We start from the raw sequence: 8,439 nt of genomic DNA, 5'->3' as shown, positions 1-8,439 counted from the left end.
GCGCACCCTCGGCCGGGCGGTGACGTGGCCAGGCCGGCAGCCGTGCCGGGCGAGCCAGGAAGCGCCGCCGCCCGAGATCCCGCCTCCCTCCCGTCCCAGCGCCGCGGCCCCGGGGCCTCCCGCACGTGACCTTGGGCGGGCCCCCGCGCCCCTCCCGCCGCCGGGGGCCCCCTCATCCGCCTCCAGGGTTTATAACTCGGGGGCCTGGGTGGATGGGGGGGGGGGGCGGGGCGCGCGCCAGCGTTTGGCCTAAGCCTAGAGGGTTGGCAGCGCCCCGTGAATGTGACCCACTGCCGCTGTCAGCATCCGCCTGGGGTTCAAGGCCTCCCTCCTTTCCCGCGCTCTTACCTGTCCACTGCCAGAGCCCCCTTGTCCTGACCCGCCCAGTCGGGGCGGTGAAGCTGGTGAAAGATGGCCCTCAGGTTTGGGGTCAGGCTGACCTCTGTTCCGGCCCGAGTGCTGTGGGCCTCCCTCCCCCGCTCTTGGCCTCAGTGGTTTCATCTGTGAAATGAGGTTGCTGTGAGTATGAAAGATGTCCGTCAGGGAGACCCCGGGGGCCGCGACTAGTGTCTCCCTCTTCTTGGTGTGACAGGATGTAAAACGGGAACACAGGCCGGGAGACTCCAGGGGGCTGCGGGCTGTTGGCCAGCAGGCTGGGAGGCGGGAAGGGTGAAGGGCCCGCAGGGGTCTTTCCAGGGCTGTGCCACCCTCTCCGGGCCTTGGTCTCTGCATCTGTAAGAGGGGACGGCATGAGCTAAGGCCCCTCATTACCACCCTCCTTTTGACCCCAGGATCTTCTCTCCCAAACACCGGCCTCCTTCCAGCCTCATCCCTGCCCCGGCCAGAGAGGCTCTGCTACCATGGAATCTGTCTCGCCCCTGCTCATCACCCTTCCGTGGCTCCCTCACCATGACTCCTAAGGCAAGGCAGTCCTTCGAGACTCAGAATGCGGTCCACGGGCCAGCAACATTTGTATCACCTGCTGGGAATGCAGAATCTCAAGCTCGGGGGGCTCAGTCAGCTAAGCATCTGACTTCAGCTGAGCTCATGATCTCACAGTTTGTGGGTTCGAGCCCCGCACGGGGCTCCGTCCTGACAGCGCGAAGCCTGCTCGGGATTCTCTCTCGAGCCCTCTCTCTGCCCCTCCCCCACTTGCTCTCTCTCCAAAATAAAGAAATAAACTTAAAAAAAAAAAAAAGGGATCTTGAGTCCTACCTCAGGCCCACTGGATCCGCATCTGTGGTTAAACAAGATCCCTGGCTGATTCAGGGGCCCACGGGAGTTTGAGAGGCACTGATGTAAGCAATACCATGGGGGAGGTACCGCTATCACTCCCATCTTACAGCCGGGAAACTGAGGCACAGAGAGGTTAGGTGATGTGCTTCCAGTCACGCAGACCCTAAGTCTGGAGCCTGGATTCCAGCACAGTCTGGCTCCAGGGTTTATGTGATTCGTGGCTTTAAAAAAAAAAAAAAAAAAAAAAGATTTTGCGTTTAAGTAATCTCTACACCCAACGTGGGGCTCAACTCACGACCCTGAGATCAAGAGTCGCGTGCGTCTCTTACCGAGCCAGCCAGGCCCCCCCCCCCCCAGGGTTTATGCAATTAAATGAATGTACGACACCGTGGGTTGTCAATAGGGGATGATGAGATAGATCCCTGTCACCAGAGGTGGGTGAACAGAGAGTGGGTGTCCATTTGCCAAGGATGCCGCGGGGGGGGGGGGGGGGGCTTCTGCCCTGGCAGGGAGTTTGGAGTAACAACAGCCGCCAAGTATTGAGCGGTGACCGGGTCCCTTGCATGCGTCGGGCACGTTAGTTGCTTCTATCCGTTCAGCCTCCGCAGACACCCTCCGAAGCAGGCTTGAAATCCTCGTTTTGCAGGTGACAGCTGTGGAGGTCCAGGGAGGTGAGGTGCGGAAGCCAAGTCTTTCTGGAAGGAGGAGCCAGGCACTCGTCTCGGGGCTGTGGCAGGTTCTGAATGGGCTGCTCTGCTCTCTCCTCCCCCCCAACCCCGCCACACCCCCCCCCCCCCCCCCCGCCAGTCCTGCCCAGATGCTTCTCTCGCCCAGAGAAGGCGGTGGCTATTTAAACCCCTCAGGTGTGGCTACGGTTCTCTGCCCTACCAGCTGGCATCTCCTTCTCAGCGCCCACCTCCTCCCCAAGCCAGGGAAAAGCACGTGCATTTGCCATTTGGTGAAACATCTGTCCTCCCGAGAAGCAGCCCCAACTGCCAGCGGGGGCTGGAACAAGGCTAGAATTCTCCTCTTCCCTCTCTTTCTCCAGGCCCCCCTCCCCGTCCCAGGGGAACTGGCTGAGACCAGGGTAGGTTTGAGGAATGGCCACCGTGGTGGCGGAGGGGAGAGATCCCGGGCTGGGTGGCCCCCGTGGCCTTGAGCCTCCCAGGGCCCCTCCTTGGGCCTCAGCTTTTCCACCTGTTAGTGGGGACAACGAAGGGAAAAGTATTGCTGACGGGGGACGTGGTCCTCCCTGCCTCTAGTCTCCAGCGTCCCCAGGGAACTGGTACTCCCTAGGTCTCAAGACAGGGAGCTCATCACGCCCATTTTACAGATGAGGAAACTGAGGCTCAAACTTGTCTCTTGCTCCCCCAGGTCACGTAGACGGCTCTCTCCAAAGTCCCACCACTCTGTTCTTAGTGACCCGCCCTGCCTTCCTCATACTCACCCCATCTTTAAGCTGGAACCCTTTTCAAAGCTCCTCGTGGAGAAGAGGGAAAGCCCTTGGCTCTGGCTCATGCCAGCGCTTAGGCCACCAGCTGACACTGTCCTTCCCTGATGCTGGGTGGTTCCGGGCACATCCCTCATCCCGGCAAGCCCCGCTTTCCCGACACCCAACATGTGTCTGCGGTCGGTGGGTGCGTCGGGGATGCGGTTGGGGGGACGCCAGGAGGGAAATGTCCTTCAACTCAAAGGGCAAGGGTTCTGTTTTCCTCATTAACAATGCAAATTGTACATTCAGAGTCAAAGGAGAGAGGATGGGGGAGTTACTGAGTTCTAGGGGGGAAAGAAGATGGGTATAACAATCTCTTTTCCTCCCTGGTCCTCGCCCTTTGTTACACTTTGTTACACGCCCAACTGAATAGCTGCCTCAAATTCCGTGTGGAAGGAAAGTGCGGCTATCGGGTGAAAAGCACCGTCCCGAGGATACCCACCAGTGAATTGGCTGCCTCTCGCTGGGCAGGGCCCTGGAAACACTGGGGAGCTATGGGCCCCAGCTCCTGGGACTCCCTTAGGGTCACCGGGGGCCGCTATGGCATCCTCTGGCCTGCACGAGTGGGCGCCCCCCAGTAGGAGGAATGAACTCTTCCCGGGCAGCCCCCCACGGCGTCATTCGTCATTCGGGAGGGGCGGACAAGTCCGTTCCCTCACCTAGTCTGGGTGGGCTGCGGGCAGCCTTTCTCCTCCTGCAGTTCTGCCCAGGTGTTCTGGAAGCTTCCCACCCCCCAGTATCTCTTGAGCGACGTTCCGCAGAGCGAGTGCGGCCCTATTTTTAACACAGTGGGAAACCAAGGCTCCAAAACCTCTGCTTTTAGCTCCGAGCACGTTTGTTGAAGACCAGCTGCGTGCTGGTGCCTTGCAGGGTGAACCAAGAGGCAGCCTCAAGGAGCCCCTGGGGCACCGTGGGAGGCGGGGTCCCTGCAAGGGTTAAATCTGACACAGGGGAGAGACTGATTACCCTTGGTTGTGGGGGGAGTCGTGAGGGAGGACTGCAGTTAGGAAGGCTTCAGACGATGCCCCAGTGGGTTTTGCAGCATGAGTAGGAGCTTGCCTGAAGGACAAAACCTGGGAGAAAAGAGTAGGAGTCCCAAATAGAAGGAACGATGTGCGCCAAGGCACGGAAATGGGATACGACCCGCTCTCCCAGCGTATTTTATTTGTATAGATCTTTAAAAGAGGCCAATAAATGGGGGAAAGGGGAGGGGGGTGAAGAATGACCACCAAGGTTAGACAGATCTTTGTTCAAGTCTCAAGTTTCACCACTTACTGAGGAGCTGTCCGAATCTGGGCACTTCGTTTTCTCTTTCCAAGTCACACGGTTCTCATGGGTAACCTGGGTGTGAACCGAGGACTGACTTCATAGGTTAGTTATCCGAGTCAAAGTTAGCTAAGTCTCTAAAGCGCTTTGCAAACAGGAAACCGCTCAACAAGGGGAACCAGTCCCTGGCTTCCCTTGAGGGGACACCAAGGCCCAAAGAGGGCCTGGCGAAGCAGAGCCGGGAGAAAAGAAGAAAACTCCGAACATTCCGTGTTCTCAGAAGGCGATCATCCCCTCGCCGGTTTATTCCAGGAGAAGTGCAAAAAAGACAATTAAAAATAACCTCTGGGCCCGAGGAAGCCTTCTGGGGCGCTAGAAGCGTTGTGTGTTTTGATCCGGGCGGTGATCACAGGTTTCATGCACACGTAAAAATCCACTGAGCTGGACCCTTTAAGATGTAGGTATTACGGCTTGTAAGTTACACCTCAATTAATAGAAAAAGGAAACATAACAAACCTTGCGACACCCCCTCCCTTCGCTCCCGGCGACAGGTGTCCTTCTGAGACATCAAAGGCCACACTCCGCGCGCGCGGTGCAGGCCCCGCGCCCCGCGAGTCGTGCGCCGCGCGCCCGGGCCGCCGCGAGGTTCCCAAGGCAACCGCAAGCCGCTCGCCGCGTCTCCCGAGTGACGAGGCGTCAGCGAAGACCCGGAACCCGGATCGAGGAACCGGAGCCACGGAGCGCGTGGTGCGCGGGGGCGGGGGTGGGGGCGGGGGGGCTGTGGGGAAGGGGTGGCTGGCCAAGTGCGGAGGCGAGCGACCGGTGCCCTGCCTCCTTGCGGTGCCGTTCTGAGGGCATCCGGCAGGCACCTCTGTCTAGCCCTGTGGCTACAAACTACTGAGCGTGTACACCCCCGGGGTCCGCTCTCCGCTTTCCCGGCGGGGAGATGGAGGGCTTGGCTGCTCCCCAATATCACAGGGCGAAATCAGGGGCCAAGGCAAGCCCTGCACCCCGCTGGCCTGCTTTCCAGCTCGCGCAGTGCAGCCGAGTGGCAGGCGCGTGGAGCTGGGTGCTGGCACCTGCTTGGGCTCCGGCTCCAGCTCTGCTAGTGCCTCGCCGCGTGGCCCTCCAGTCCCCTCTCCCTCCTGTGCCGCAGAGATGGGACAGCGCCGCGGATAACTCAGAGTAGCCGCTACCAACTATGTGACATGACGAGCGTCAGGTGGCTTGTAAACTGCAAAGCGCTGTGCGCATGTTAAGGACCGTCACTGCTGCCACTCCAGTGTCCTCTTGTCTTCATCCTCACCCCGCCCTCCCCCCCAGCTGCAGGCCTGGTGACATCCAGATGCCCGGTGAACCTGGGGCTCCCAACTCTCCAGGCCCGGAGGTTTCCGGTCTGCAGTTCCCTCCCGGAATTGCCCCCTTTCCCAGAAATGGACCCAGGTTCGTTCTCCCAGGCACCAGGGATCCTCTGGTCCCCCCACCGCCTACTCGAGGGATTCGCAGAGACATCGACCTCTACTCACGCTCCTGTACACCTCCTCCTAATCTTCTACTCCGTGGCCGGGTCACAGGAGTTCTCCACTAAGCGAGGGTGTCTGGAGAGCCCCGGGCGCGCGTGGCTTCTGCACAGAACCCGACGGTAGCACCACTCGGGGCTCTCTGAATGCCACGTGCTGGGCACGTGTTTGTCCACTTGCATATTCGCGGGCTGTGAGACTGTGTATACATCGGGGTGTGTGTGTGTGTGTGTGTGTGTGTGTGCGTGTGCCAGGCGTGCGTGCATGCACTGGTGTTTGTGTGTACTTGGGATTCATATTTGAGTATGTGTATGTCAATGTGCGTATTTATGGCTGCGGGTATGTTCTTGCAGGTGTGTGTTGTGTATTTGAGGCATATGTGTTTACCCGGGCGTCTATTTGTGTCTTGGGTGGTGAATAGGCATATCTGGGGGGGGGGGCATTTGTGCGTTTGTACTTGTGGTGTGCACAAGTGGACGTGTAAAACGGTGAGGTCTGTGATGGTGCCCGTAGAGGAGTGTGCCGGGGGGGTTGGGGTGCAGCGGCTCTTTTCTCCGCCACCTCCCCTCATCTGGGTGACCTTCCTCCAGCCGAGGACTGTGGTCGAGGCCACCGGCCAGCCCTTGCCCCCTCTGCAGACCTGTGGCTGCCCAGGTCATTGGCTTGCCCCAGTGTTGGGGCAGCGTGGCAGCAGAGGCAAGGGCGGGTGGGTGAAGCTGGGTCCGGGGTTCGTGTGCCACCCCCTCCCCTCCTGGCCTCCTCCCCTCCCCACAGCAGGAGCAGCAGCGGGAAAGGTTGGCGGAGGGGGGCTATTTTGGGAGCGTTTCCTTAGCAACAGCTGCCACAGGCCGTCTGTGGCGGTTTTTCTATAGGTGCTAAAATATTCCACCCTGGTGACTACTGAGTGCTGGGGGGTGGGCGAGGGTGGGAGTGGAGGGCGGGAGAGACCCCTTCGGTCCTCCATACCCAGGGCACAGCCTGCTGGGCTGGGTCTTGGGGCGCTGGACCCCCGTGGCCCCTTTCCCCACCGTGGGTCCTCACCCCCTCGGGGCTGCTGGGACTTTAGAGTTCTGAGGCAGGCCAGCTGTGTCCTGGTCTGATTACCAAGCTAAGCGGCTGGGCTGCCTCAGTTTGTCCCATCTGTAGAATGGGCTGGCCAGATGTTCAGGAACTCTCTAAGCCCCAAACCCCTGGGCTCTGTGACTCCGGCATTTTGAACCGGCCCTTCCCGTCCACCTCCCCCATTCCGGGTGTCCAACCTGCTTGGCCCAAGCCCCCTCACCTCCAGTCCTCCCTGCCCTCTGCACAGGCTCTCAAGGCCCCCGTGGGACCAGGGAGGCCTGACTGGGCTCCCAGAGCGAAACGACCGGTGAGCGCCCTGCTGGCCTGGAACGACCTTTCCAGAAACTGGGAATCGGTTCCACTTCTGGCTCAGACACTTGCTTACTCTCTGAGTGAGCCTGGGCACTTCCCTCTCTCCGTGTCTTAGTTCAGTTTTCTCACCTGTGCACTAGGGACGCTCGTAGACTCTCCCTCATAAAGAAGACATTGCGAGGTTCAAATCTGAGAGTGGGAAACGGGCAGGGGGGCTTTGGCAAAACGTCCAGGCGGATGAAGGTTTCGCCATCATTACCCGTCCAACTTCAGAGCAAGTCTTGCCCTTCCAGAGAGCTGTCCCTGGCCACCGGGGGCCCCGCCGCTCACAACAAGATGACCCGTGCCTCAGTTTCCCCGTTGAGTAACAAGCGCCTGCACCATAGAGTTCTTGCAAGGATTAAATGGGACAGTGCCCCCGAAGGCCTGTGATATAGTGCTGGGCTAATGGAACCACTCGAGGGGGCCCGTTCTACTCACTCCTTCCGGGGCGTGCTTCTGTGCTAGATGAAGTCAAAGCCTACTCACCCTCTGGGGACCCAGTCCAGACTGTCCCACCACAGGTGAGGCTCCTGAGGTCCAGAGATGACAAGCCACGTGCCGGGGGTCACCCAGGTTCTGACATCTAAGCCTCTCTCCCCTGCCCCTTCAGGCCTCTGCGCTCCTGTCTCACATCCCTCCCCCCCGCCCCCTCCCCACCCCTGCCCTTCCCCAATATAGCGAATTCTCCCTCTAGTCTCAACAGTGGGGGTGTTGTCCTACGATATGATAGGGTATCATACATATGAGGAAACTGAGGCACAGAGAGGAGAGGAGAGCTGCCCAGAGGCGCTCAAGGCTTGGGTGTGGGGAGGGGACTCTTTTTCCTGGGGTCCCTGAACCTCTCTCTGACTGGAGCTGCCCTGTCTGCCTCACCGCACCTCCTCTCAGCCCACCGTCGGCCTCCACCAGACCCTCCTTACAGGAGATGAGCCAGAGGGGTCCCGGAACTAGCAAGGGGGCCATGACCAAACGTTTCCTCTCAACCCTATGGTGTCACAGCCACCAGGCCTCCCTCTCCTGTCTCCCAAACGTCACTGTCCCCGAGCCTCTACCTTTTCCTTAAACTTGTGCCCAGTGACCTAGCATCAGGACTGATCCCACAGGAACAGAGGCTCTGGGTCTACAGACACCTCTGTCCCCCCCCCTTCTTGCCCTTCCCTTCTTCCCTGGCACCCCGCATTCCCAGGGCAGCCACCAGGCCAGGCCTCTGGCTGCGTGAAGGGACCACACAGGTCATCTGCCTCCCCTGAAATCCTTCCAGTTTCCCCGGAAAGGTGTGACAGTGACCAGACACTTCTCTGCCACTGAGCCAGGATTCCGATTACTTAAGTTTCCCCAGCGGTTCACACCAAAGACTCACGGGAACCCCAGTCCTGGTTGCCTGCCGGTGAGGCCACCGCAGAGTCATGAGGGAGGGGGCATGGAGTGCTCCCTGGGGCTCTGCACAGTGTTGAAGGGAGGATTGAGAAAGGGCCGGTCGCGTTTATTGAACACCTACTATGAGCCGTG

Source organism: Panthera pardus, unplaced genomic scaffold, assembly GCF_024362965.1.
Source record: "Panthera pardus isolate Hobbes unplaced genomic scaffold, ASM2436296v1 HiC_scaffold_6, whole genome shotgun sequence".
Taxonomy (NCBI): Eukaryota; Metazoa; Chordata; class Mammalia; order Carnivora; family Felidae; genus Panthera; species Panthera pardus.
The sequence above is the reverse complement of the archived record's forward strand: the minus strand, read 5'-3'. Positions refer to the sequence as shown.